This window comes from Thalia democratica, chromosome 8 (genome assembly GCF_965202585.1).
Source record: "Thalia democratica chromosome 8, ktThaDemo2.hap1.1, whole genome shotgun sequence".
Lineage (NCBI taxonomy): Eukaryota > Metazoa > Chordata > Thaliacea > Salpida > Salpidae > Thalia > Thalia democratica.
The window spans coordinates 30043216-30057565 of record NC_139172.1 but is presented as its reverse complement, the minus strand read 5'-3'; positions in this window follow the sequence as shown (position 1 = coordinate 30057565).

Sequence of the window (14350 nt, the reverse complement as noted above, 5' to 3'; positions counted from 1 at the left end):
GGAGGTGTCCTTGCTACAGATCATCAATACTAAAAAGCTCAGAAAATCTGCTTGTTCAATATGTTAATAGAAAATCTTTGCAGTTTTTTAATGGATATTTTACTAATTTATACCAGACGAAGGCATTGGAAATAAAATTAAATACATTTGTAAATTTCTAGGAAAATTTTGGAATTTTGTAAATTTAAAATGACTAAATCTGACTTTTTTAAAATTTTATCAAATTTCCTGACTTTTTTTCAAAACCTCCCATTTTTTCCTGACTTTTGTCATTTTTTAAAAATTTTCCTGACTTTTCCTGATTTTTCCTGACCGAGTGGCAACCCTGAATCACCCATACCCAATAAAAAAATAAATTCCATCAATGATAAAAAAAAGGTTATCATCACTATCCAAAACCAAAGACATATTTGACAAGATAAAAGATCCGTATGAAAAAACCTTAAAAAATAGTGGCTTTGAAACAACACTATCATATGTTCAAAATAATCCTATAGGAAAAAGTAGAAGAAAATTAAGGAAAAAGATAATTTTTTACTACAATCCTCCATTCAGTAATTGTATAAAGACGAATATAGGGAAGGAATTTCTAAAATTAGTAATCAGACATTTCCCTAAATCAGGCTTTTATGGTTCTATATAGAAATACAATTAAGATTTCATATTCTTGCATGCCGAATTTGGAAAAAGAATTGTCCAATCACAACCAGAAATTACTTCAAAACTCAAATGAAACAACTGAAGAAAACTGCAAATTATGCAATTGTAGATCAAAAAATAATTGTCCAGTTAAAGGTGAATGTCTTACTAAAGGAGTCATTTATAAAGCAACAGTTATGCATAACAAAAAAGAGCATATTTACATTGGTTTAACTGGAAGACAATTCAAAAGTAGATTTTACGAACATACGCAATCTTTTAAAAATGTAAAGAAGAAAGAAAGCACAAGATTAAGTAGATTCATTCACAAAATCAAAAATTGCAACCCTGATTGGAGAAAAATGATAAAATGGGAAATTATTCATCGCAGTAACCAAAATAAGCCTAGTAAAATTTGCACCCTATGAAATTTGGAGAGACTCGAAATTGCAATTGCAGACAACAACAAACTTTAAAACTTGAGGTCAGAATTGGTGGGAAAATGTAGACATTTTACAAATTTTTATTTAAAGTCTTAATTTACTAAATTTAAGTTTAATCTACCTTTGTTTTCATTATGTAGTTTTGTTTTGTTGTTTGATTTTTGTTATAATTGTATTTACGTTAATAATAATTTATCTTGCTGAAAATTACTAAAATTTAATTAATTAACCAATCACCTAATCAACTAATTACTTATCTAAAACTATATAAAATGTTTGTCCGTTGCAACTTGTTAGTTTGTTTACTTTTTTACTTGTGATCATCGCTTTAGCGTGAAACAATTGTTAAGTAATAAACTTTTTATCAATTTAACTTTTGTCATAATTGTATATGGCTCCTTAATTGTGAAGCTCTTTAAAATTTATTGTTAAAACTCCAATATATTAACAATTGTACAAATTCAATTGACTTGGTTAGATTAGAAGCAATCTAAATATTTTTAATAAATTATGTAAACAGGAAGAGTTTGATTAGAAGGTTTGCTTTATATATTTAAAGGTGTCTTTGGTTATTTTATTTACTTAAAAGTGAAATTTTTCTAAGTTTAAAACATTTTGTTTTGTAATTAAAATGTTTATTATTGCATCAATTACTATTTTACATTAATCTAGAAAATTTTTAAATTGGTGGATTTTGTTGATTGTTTTTTACAGCAATCTAATTAATCACTTAAGTAGTTTTCTAAAGTTTATTGTTTTTGATTAATAAACTATTGTTTTATTTCAAATGTCTGCAGTAAGTTTCTAAATGGTTGCAGTGAAAATATATTAAAACTTTTATGAAAAAACATTGAATTTTTAATTATGTAGGTAAAAAAACTGTAGCAAGCTAATGTTCGTGATATTAAAACTTTGTAATAGAGTTTATTTATTTGAAATTTAAAATTTTAGTCAAAAGCTAGTTCTTAAACCTTTACAACTTTGAATTTTAAAAAACAGGGGTCGGCAAACTGCAGCCCTCAAAGCAAAAATTTGCGGCCGGCGAGGTACTTTTCAGCTAAAAAATACTTTTTAAAAAGATTTTGCGGTAAAAACTTACAATTAAGCTTTTGTTTAAGCTATTACTCATCACTAGTGCTTTATTAAAGCTTATTTTATCACATTTTTGGTTTAAAATAGTATTTTTGTATTGATTATTGCAATTATTTTATAAAAACTGCGGCCCGCAAGCATTTTTTCTGATAAAATTGGCCCGCGACTTATAAAAGGCTGCCGACCCCTGCTATGAAACTCATTTAAATTTTTGTTCATAAACAAAGGAATCAATCAAGAGAACAAAACTTTTATAAACAAAACTAAATAAAAAATGCGTAAGTAAACAAACCACAGCAAAGAAGGGATTAATTTGAGGCCACTCTTAACTTTTATAAATTTTTTGACAAACACTGTTCAAAAAGTTTAATATCAAGTGCAACAGGTAAAAATTTGAGAAAGTATTTAATTGTGAATTAAAGTTAATTTTTGTTTTAGAAAAAAAACAACTTCTTAACTTTGACAACAGCCTACTTTACACAAACAAGATTTCTATCTTTTTTTAACTTACTTGCTTAATTTGTCTATATTTGGGTTTAATTAGTTTTCAAGATTAAAGTTCTATTGAAACTGTCTTACTTATACTTATAATATTAAAATATGGCAACTTAGAGTAGCTGAAATTAATAGTACTCTAAAAAAAAAGCAACAGTAATTGTTTCAAACTTTTATGGAAAAGTTTTATCAAGCTTTAACTATAAACTTTGTAAAAACATAAATTTGCAAAAAAAAAATTGCAACAGCTAATTGAACTAAAAATATTCTATCAAGTATAAACTACTAACGTGCATTTAAAAGCCAAATATTCTTCTGAATACAACAACTATAAAAATAAAATTATATCACCATAAAATAAAATTTCCAAGAACTTAAGTCCGTACCTAAACAAGGGGCAGGTTGAGGTTGTCGCCGCTAGCAACGAAGGGGGCGGGAAGCTCCTGCAAGAAAGCGACCAATGAGATGAGGATGTAGTCGAAGTGGCTGGAGTGGAGGGGCAGGTAGATTATTGGTTGACCTTTCTGGAAAAAAACATAAATGTTGAAAAATTACAAAAAAAAATTTTAACTTAATTGACTGAGGAAGATTATGGGTTGGTCTTTTTTAACGAATAATTTAAATAAAAAAAATATACTAACAAAAAATTATTTAAAATAACTAAGGTGGATGATTGGCTAGAGTTTCTATAATTTACTACTTTTGTTTTATATATTGTTAGATAATTCTAAATAAAAAGTACTTGTTTTAGTTTTTTCAGTTTTGATCAAACTAATTTATAATTTAAAATGACCAAGGTAGATAATTGGGGTTGGTCTTCATATGGGGAAAATACCTTGTGTTGGTGTTTAGATTATAAATCTAATACTACTAAACAGCACTTTAATTGTAGTAAATAATTTTTATAGATTTGTCAGTTTAATTTTATTTATGCAAAAAAACTATTTGGTTCTAGGTGATGCAAAAAAAAAACTTTGTCTTTGAAATTACTTGAGGTGCTAATTGCTTATTTTTTCTGTATAAATGGGAAAGAACCTTGTATTTAGTGTTTCATTTGTGATACATGTTTTGGAGATCAGTTAAATTTTATTTAAAAAAATTAATATACTAGAAAGAAGCATGTCTCTGAAATAACTACAGCATACTAAACTTGCAGAGGTCTTCATAACACCTAACTTTTTCTAAATACTCAAGCTTTAAACTTTGAATATTTAAGATTTGTGTATTTCTTTTTAAGTTACAAAATTTATTCAAACTACTTAATAAAGTGGTATTTTTCAGCAGTATATATTTATATAACAAAATAAACTATTAACTATTAAATCATAAATCATTCTTATGTACAGTAAAATATCTGAGCAAACTATGTTTCACAAATATTTCTATAAATCAAAATATTTATAATTAGCTGTTTTTTTATTACATTTTTTTTTAAATATGCTAACATTTGCCATGTTTCCTTTTGAATCTGAAAGTTTTATACTTTATTAAAACAGTAGCTTTTTTAACAGCTTAACATTTTAAAGACTTACAATTTTAGCTCAAAAAACAGCATTATTAGGAATATCATAAGTTTAAACATGAATCACTATAAACTAATTTTATCACTTGTCATCTGTACACACTCACTATCACAACAAGTTGTTTGTAAACACAAGATGTTGTGTTTCTGCTTCAAAATTAAACTTTAACTTCAACTTTAAACCTGTGGAATGTTTTTCAGCTAATACATGTTCTTTTGAGATACTTAACAACAAGTACATCAAATTAATTTTACTTTAGCAAGCTGCTTTATCAAATTCAATTGGCCCTGGTGAATGGTTACTGAGGAACAGAGTTTCTGAAGCAAACTTGAAAACAATCACCCGCAAAATCTATAAAAATGTTTGTTTAAATGTTATTACCTCTACACAACTTTTAGCACCAATAAATTAATATATCCTTAATTAAGCTTTAAAAAGAATTTTTTTTAACTATACAAAAATTATCAAAATTGTTCACATGAGATACTATGAGAATTGTCTCTTTTATTTACTTCTAAGTGTATATATAAGTACTTTTTTCAAAACTTGTCTAAACATATGACAATAAATTTTTTTAAATTAATTTAATTACCTGAGGCATTTTGAGGTAACAGTTGCTTGCATATTTTCTATTATAGACTTAACTCTATTTTCAAATTTCCTTCTTGTTTTTTCATCTAACTGGTTTTCTTTGTTTTCAATTTGCAGTTGCTCAAACTCTTGGTCTATAGCCATTTTAACTCTGAATTTATTAGAAGCACAATAAGTGTTGAGATTTTATTAAAATATTTAAAACTTGTGAATATTATTACAATCTCCTTCAGTAAATTTTGTAACACTGTATTTAATACTAAATTAAATTGTTAGTTTTAGTTATGATACTAATTTATTCTACTTAAACTATGAACAATTCAGTGAATTTACTTTTTTATACATTCTGTAATTTTAATTTGTATTTTTATTTTACAATAAGTTTGAAAACTTTATAAACTTTACTTTTTCAAAGCTTGTACTATCCTTGTACTTACAAAAAACATAATAGTATTAACTTTGAAATGATATTTTATACTTTTTTACATATAACAAACCTTATTCTGTTGCTGTTTGTTTTTGTACCAGGCAACAATTCTTTTTTCAATAAAACTTCAATGAACTTTAGTACTAGAAAAAATGTTCAATTTAGTTTATTACAGCTTTCTATTTGTAAAGCTTTTGTAAATTAAAATATTTATTTTTGACGCTTTGTTAAATAAAGATATATTATCCGATATAATAGTTTTTGTGTAGATAATATTATAAGGGTGGCCGCTGTTTTTTTTAGTAAATTATTTAAGATTTTCTGATTTTCTTTAAGAATGTTTATAAGTACAGTTTTCTTTTCTCTTTTAGAACATAACCAAACTTAAAAATGTTTTTATTTATATAAAATTACTTATAATGTAATACCCTTTTAATGTTTTAATACTAATTAAAACATTAAATCATATACTACTTTTTATTGTATAAAATAGTTATTTCAATTCTAAACTATTTTTAACTATTTTACTACAACCTGTTTAAAATTCTAAATTTTTTGAGGTTTTTCCACAATTTTGTTCATAATTTTAGAAGTTTTCAGTTCGTTTTATCAAAAAGTATCTAACCAAATGTTAATTTGTCAAAATATTTAACTTAAGGTTTCCAGGTAAAATAGCCACCCTGCAACTTTTCCACAAAGACCTCATATATGGTGGTCTTAGTGAATTGTAAATTGGTGAATTTGAACAACGTTAATTTTTTTGAATTTATAAAAAAACAACAGTCTTACTCTTCCTTCTTCTAACAAAATACTTTTAAAAGTGGAGCTTGCTTTTTACCAGTTGCTTTTTTACCTGCCCCTTTAATACTCATCATACAAGTATACCTCAATAATTACTTACTTAATAAAAAATACCTTTGGTAAAATATTGTTTGTCAAACACTCACAAGGTTAATCTCTCAGCATTAAAACACAAAGTGTAAAGAATTCATTAAGCTTCAATCTCTAAAGTATTCTGACACTTTAACGTAAATACATCAAAAATCCAATTATGTGATCACTACCACAAAAGTGTACCCACTATCAGCTGTTGCAAATTTAGATAAACCAATACCAAGCTGAATATATAAAACTTTATAACAATATTTAACACCTTTTGACTTTAGCAGACAGAGGGTTTTCTGTGATCAAAGCAGGCACACAACAAATATACCTCGCTATGTTTTTTGACTTTTATCTTTTTTTTGCATACATTACTTATCTATCAAAAAGAAACTCTAACTGATAGGTATAATAAATAAAGATGTTTCATACGGTGTTGTAGTTGTTACTAATTTTTGAAAACAAAAACTATATTAGAATTGTAAAGTAATTAAAAATAGGTCAGTAGTCTTTTGCACAGAAAATGTTTATCGTTTTAAAGGGTGGAGTATAAGACTAATATTTTTTTATAAGCTGTGGGCCAACTTTTCTAATTTTACTTATTTTTTTGGTCAATGAATATAGTGGTTAAAATATTTCCAAAGCTATTAATGCATACTATGTTTCAATAGGTTTCAATTTTACAATGTTCAGCTCAACAAATTTCTAAATATGTTATAAGGACTTATATCATTGGGACCTATCATTAGGACACTATCAGTCAATTGCTGTGAACACAAAAATTAAACAGAGCAGCCAAAAAAAAAAGATAATAAAAAGATTTACTTATTTTAAATAAATGTTTTTTTTTTTCGGCAAATTGAATATTTTATTTAAAATTATAACTACTTTGTTATTTAAAAAAAAAATATTTAATTAAATAATTTTAAGTAAAAATAAACTTATGTAATACTTTTTTTTATTGTAAAAAAACATCAGTCTCAAACTCTACCCCTTGCAACGATAAACGTTATCTGGGGAATTAAACGGTACTTATTTTTTTTGCTCAGTGAATATAGTGGTTAAATTATTTTCAAAACTATTAATGAATTTTTACATTATCAAAAAAATTCAACTTACATTGTAGTCTTTGGAACCTAAAAGAAGTCTTTTGTAAGTTATTTCAGATCCACTTATAGTATTTTGAAAATAACAGTTCTTTTATTTTATCAAATCTCCAGTCATTGTAAATTATTGCAATTAAATATTTCAGGTGAAATAAAATTCACTGAGCTAATTACATCAGTTATGTTTACGAAAAAGTTCAGTATTGTAAATGTTCATAAAATAACACATGTGTTTCAAAATAAACTATTTTCAATTAACTAACTCAAAACCAAAGAACAATGAAGTTTTATTAAAGCTGATCAAATTTTTTTTTAATCTGATTGATATTGGGTTATTTAGTACTACTTAGCGTTTTATTTTACTATGAAAAATATAAATTTATAAAATAAATTTAACTGACTTTTGTATGAGTTTTTCGACAATATTAATAAATAAAAAGTTTTTTATATTAGAAAAATATCAGCCTTACTCATCCCTCCCAGCGATAAATGTTTTATGTAGGTCAAGCAAGCAAGTTGACATCACCTGTAATTCTACCTGTCCATTATTACTATCATTAAAATAAGCTAGAAAATATTTTTTTAACATTTTATTGTTTATTTATACCTTTTACTAAAAAAGTTCAGAAACTATCTTACATACAGCTTAATAACACAAAAAATATTAAAAACTTTTAAAAACAATAAAGCAGGGGTTAAGCGTCATAAAAAAAATAGCTAGAATCTAGGTTTACAAACTCTTTAAGTTTGTTTACTTGTTGTGGTTTATCTATTCTTTGTCTATGCTTATGAAATATTTTTTTAAGTTTCTTCTCGAATAAAATTTTTCTTTTTTATAATATGAACTTATTTTGGTTCTCAAACAACAGTTTAATTTAACAATTTTAATCAACACTTTTAGTTTTACTACTTTTGTGTAAATAACGCAGATTGAGTCTAGACTCTATCTAGACCTAGAGTGACGTTGTAATTTTTAGGAAAATAGGTAGCGCTAAATTTTTCAATGTGCGACAAATAAGCGCTCAAAAAAAGTTAAACTACGGAATGTAGGGACCTGGTGTATATAAATCTTTTGGTTATCAAGCCGTAGAAAACGGATAAAGTTTAACGTCTTTTCAAGGAGTTTTGGCCAAAGATGCCATTATGAATAATTTACCTAGCTTAGCCTGCTTTGCATCACTTTAATAATATATTTGTTACAAGTATTTGTTACCTTAAATGTACAATCTAAATAGTTTTTTGTAATTATTTATTTTATTCTAAGATGGGTCAATTTAGTTAAAGTGAGTATGTAAGATATATATTTTGTTTTAAAGGTCACTAGTAAAAATTTTGAAACTACCCAAAACACTAATATTTAAACAACACTGTAAACAATTGATAAGGGCTTTAAAAAGAAACTTTGAAAGCTTTGTTTTGTCAAAACTAAACTTAATTATAATGGTAGGTAATTAGTTTAAAATTATTACACTGACAACTTGATTACTTGTATAAGCTATTCGTTTATATTTAAAAAAAAATAATTTAGATGAAGCTAACACTGTTACGTCACTAGATAAAACGCATATAGAATAACATATCAAGATGGCCTAGTGGTCTAAGGCGCCAGATCCAAGCGAAACGCTTAATCTCAATGCGATGCTGAGTGTTCTGGCCTTCAACTGTGGGCATGGGTTCGAATACCTCTTCTGACATTCTTTTGTGTTTTTAATTTGTTATTTTTACTTAAATTATTCATATTAACATCAGGACTGAAATTTTGTTTTCAATAACTCTTAAAGCTATTTTACAGTTTTTTTTTTGAGTCGAATGTAAATGAATTAGCGCTTAAATACTAAGGACCTGTTTTATAAAAAGGTTCTCAGTCATCAAGCTACACACAAACTATTAAATTTATCTTTAAGAAAAAAAAGTGCTTCTAAAATATTTTTTATTTTAAAAGACTTCCAAAAAGTGACTGTAAAACTTTAAAATCGAAACTACAAGCTGGTCAAAAAAAAACTTAAAAAGCACACATGAACCGTAACTTGATGTTTTCCAGCAACAAAAATCAACCTGGTCGCTAGTAAATCGACTTCAGAAAAATCCACCAGCTTCAATACATCCAAGAAAACAACCTACTTCAAAGTATTCAAAGAAACAAAGTGTGACCTTCTGTATTGCCTTATCGCACAAAAGAAATGTTTAAAATTGCCGATTTTGTAGCTGCTTCGTATACAAGCAGTATTTAATTAAAACCCTTGAGGGAGTTTGTTTACTTCTTTATATTTTTTTTCATAACTTGTTTATTAATCGCTAACCGAACTCATACTTTAACTGAGGGGTCGGCAAACTGCGGCTCACGAAGGGTAATTCTGCAGCCGACGAGCAAGCTTTTTTTTTTGAATGGAATACGGCCCGCGAAAGAAAATTCTGAGGCCCGCGAGCATGTAAATGTGACCCGCTGAGCAAAAACGTACTTTACCTTAATTTTTTTTCGGTAATTTGGTTTAATTTGATAAATTTTGTTTTAAGTTTCTGTATAACATTTTGAAACAATTAAAATACTTTACTGATTTGCTTAAAAATGTGAAAAAGACAGATTAACATTCGAGAAATGATTTTTTTCTTAGTTTCATAACAACTTTCTTTTTACAATAGCAACTTATGAACTGAAAAAAGAGTTTTAAGAGTACTTGGACTAAGTTACTTATTATTACAAAACCTATTTAGTGAATAAACAAAATGCAAATGTTTACCATTGTTTACAAAAGTAATGCACAGTAGTTTACTAAAATATCATTTCTTTACAATTTAAGTATTTTGTTTAACATATAATTTACATCTAAGTTTCTTTTACAGATATTCTATCACTATATGTTATATTTGGATGTACAAAAAAACGTTTAAAAATAAGAAATAAGTTTTTTTTTCTGATTTTGACAAATTTTGATTCTTTTAGAAGTTTTTGTGCATTGTAAATTAATTCCTATGCACACAAATGTACAGAGATGCTCATTTTAAATAACTTTTTTATTTAATATATAAATTTCATGAAGTAAAATTTAAGCATAACTTTATATTATAATTGCTTCTAAATATGATATCTTAGTGTTTACTAACACATTTAAAACAATATATATGCCATAAGTTAAAATAATTTTTGTTCAATATATATTTTCATATGCCGAACAAGTTTTTTGGCAAACTAAGTTAGTTTCTATGAGCTGCATACACAAATGCTCCTTTTTAACAGTTTAATCTTATTTTATTAAGTTTTAAGTAAGCAATAAGTTAATTTTTAAAGTATTTTAAAACTAAAAACAAATTTTGAGATATAGCCGGTCGAAGTCGGAGACTACAATAGGTTCATTATGGGAGATAAGCTAACTAAAACGGCGAATAACTATAAATCACTAAAGTTCTATCTCCTCCTACATTTTTTAGATAACTATCTCAAACTTCCAAGAAATGTTCCTTACAATATTTAGAAAATTTTGTCGGATTTTTTTTTATTTCTAAAAAAAAATATTATATTAAAATAATAAACAAAAAAACAGTTTTAGGAGAAAATAGAATTTTAGTGATTTCTAGCTAATTGCCGTTTTAGTATGCGCTCTTTTTAGTTCCTATTTATCAAGTATTTTAAAAATCTCAAGAAATTAGTGATAAATCAAGCTGAAAAGTGAAATTTACAAACATAAGTACCAGAGGTTAAAAGGTTATTTAAACTTTACTAAACTTACATGAAATTTTTATTTATTGATAAAAATAAACACTTGTTCGGAATAAAAAGTGATCAACGACCGATAGTTTTAACTAATCAATTAAATGTTAGTCAGAAAATGCATAAAATATTATAAACAAAAGAAAATTATTATTTCATTAGTAGTTTGATCATCTATTTATTATCTAATCGTGTTATTGAACTAATGCATATTTAAGCTGTTACTTACAAAGGAATTCACTTAAATTTCAGAACTTCATTAGTATCTTGAATCTCAGAAGTAAGATAGTTTTTGAGTTTAGAACAACATTAAGTAGAAAATCTCTAAAATTTAAAAAGAACTTATTAGATTATACACATTAATGAATTATATAATTGAAGCCTGATGTAAATGAATGAATCCATTTTTTTTAATCTTCTCTTTAAAGTTAACCATTAAGATCAAACTTCAATTATTTTTTAAAAGATCTCTATTTATCTATATTAATTATTAGATATTTTTTTATATATATAAAACATAATTTTAAAAATCTTTCCAAAACACAGTCTTGTAACTTTTTTTAAGCTTTCAATAGATAAAAAAACAGATAAAAAATTCTTGTTTTAGAAATCTTTAAATTTTTGCTCGTTAAAGTTTACTTTTGAGAGTGTTACTTTTATCCTCAATAAACTTGGGCTTAAAAATCTGGGATCTTGAAAACTTAGTTTGTTTTTACTTTGATTGTTCATTTTTTGTTTATTTTGTTAGAAGTTTTTATTTTCTTATGACCCTTTTTAATTAAAAAACTTGTATTTGGTTTATAGAAAGTTTATTTAACTAAGATACACATTTCTTTTGACAGGATTTTATAAACACAAGTTATTTTACTGAGTTTTCTATGTTTTACTGTTTCCTATGGAAAATCTTAAAAATTAGTATTTATTTTAAGTATGTATATGTTAATTTTTATTTTTTTGACTCATAAAGGTAGTTGTTTAATTTATTTGAAAATGTCCTTACAGTTTAGTAAACCAAAATAGATTTAAACAGTTTTATTTGCAGCTTAAAGTAAAAAAAGTAAAACTTATAAGCAAAATAGTTTGACTTAGATGTAAAAATAAGATGCAAATTTTATTATACAGCACTTCTATAACATCTTCTGGACTTTGAGTATGTCACAGTATTTTCTAAAAGTTTTTTTATTTTTAAAACTGTGACATAGTTATAATTATTACAACAAAAAATTTTTATTCGAGTAAGTAAGAAAGTTGCCAAAGCTTTTTTTACTGTTTGAAATACATATACAAACTAAATAGTTTCGACCTATACTTGAGGTTAATAGCTTGCATTACATTAAGTAAATTATTTAGAAAGCTTTTAGTTCATCAAATTTCACTTAATAAAGCATAATCAATACATCAATTAAGTCCGTTCAGTTTTAAGACATTTCCTTTCAATATGAAATATTTGTGAGGCTTTATAAATGATTAAAATATACACAATTACTTTATAAAACTTTGTGATATTATTATTTGAAGTGAGCTTTATAAAGTTTTCTTATTGACTAAATCATTGCAAAATTAATGCAGTTTTATTTTTTTCATAAAATAATCTTCATAAAGGTTTTAACTGCATTTCTTTTAGAAACTGCTTTAAAATTTTTGGAACTTAAGATAAACAAAAACTAGTGTGGAACTTAAAACTTCTAACTTTAAGAACATTATGGAGTTTAAAAAGAGTTAAGAGATATTTGTTACATTCTTTATGGATTTTCTCAATACTTTATAAGCTTGATAATTTGCTTAAATATATATTTCACTTGAGCTTATACAACTTAGTGTACATAAGTGGATTAACTTAGCTTTAAGCTTACTGGAGCAGTAGACTTTGTACAAACAGTTATTTAAATTTGGAAAAGTATTTGTTTGCACCAAACAGCTTGTATACTAAATTTAATTTCACAGTTAGTCACAGTATAAAAATGTGTCTAAAAATGATAAAAAGTTTTGCTTATATTTTATAACAGCGTTTTACAACTTGTTTTATTTTACAATCTTTATTGAAAACTTCTTTATTTTTAATACTTAAATTCAAATGGTACATATGTATACATAACAAAAAAGCACAAGTACAATTTAAAGGTATGGAAACGTATAAATAAATTAATTATAAAAAAATTATTCATAATAGTTTTAAGCATAAATTTTAGAACAGTATGTTATTTTAAATGAAAAATATTTTTATATTCAAACGAAAATATAATGTACAAGTTGTGAGCTTTAAAGAGTTTTGAAATTACTTCGTAACATTAATTTTATTCACAGAGCTTTTTTTTATACTTATTTAAAGCATTTGACACGTAAAAAAAGATGTGCCAAAATTGTTTTAAGCTACAGTGCAGTTGTGCCTTTAACAACATTCAGGTTCCGCAAACCAATACCAATCAGGTCAGTTCCCTACACCATGGAAACTACCAGTATCAGGGAGCATATCAACATCAGGGTAGTACCCATTTGAGAAGTTTGAACTCTGGCGTCTATGGTGTTTCGTCGCAAGTAAGTCTTTTTGTTTAAAATATTTTTAAAAACCGACCAATGAAATCTCAGGAATTAAAAGTAAAAAAGTTTTAAATTTTATTACAAAAAGATTAACTTTTTGTTTTCAACATCTACTTTTCAAATGTTTCACAGAACACAGGTAACGGGTTCAACCAAAATCCACAAGTTGCTTCTTCTAATTTGAACAAGTACGCTGCAGGTTCCAATCCCTGGCAACAACAACGGTTGATTAGCAACAACCGTAACATTCAAAACTACGCACCTTCATCTGCTGTTACACGCCAAGTTAGTTTATTTTTGTCAAACTTATTTTTAACGTTACTGTGATATTTAAACATAAAAAACAATAGAAGTAAGTAGAAATTTAAAGTTTTTTTTTTGAACGGAACGTCATTTGTGCATAGGGTGTCTTTGACAAGGTAGGGATAAGGATTTAAAGGTCAGGGAAATTAGATTAAAAATTGCTGATTGTCGATACCGGATTTTAGATAAAATATCAAAGTTGAAGATTAGGGGATTAAAGTTTGTATGAGCTGATTGAAAGATACAATTTTTTGAGTTTAATCTTGTTAAATCAAATATTAAGACTTAGACTTTGCATTGTTTCGTAAATAATTGAGCTTCAAAAATTAAAAAGTGTTTATTGAGGAGCTGGGATTTACAGGATACGATTACCTATCTGTTTTCGGATTTAACTCGGATTGTTCTATATAAAAAGGGATAATTTATAAACAAGTTCTGTAGTTATCGTGTGGTTTGAGTATGATTAAATACTTAGGGAAAAAAAAGTTAAATTCCTAAAATTAAGTTTTAGTGCAGGTTTTCCCAAACTTTTATTTATAAGCCCCCTTTAAAGAAATAAAAAAAAGCTATGGACCCTCTGACAAGAATTCTCAAAAAACGACCCT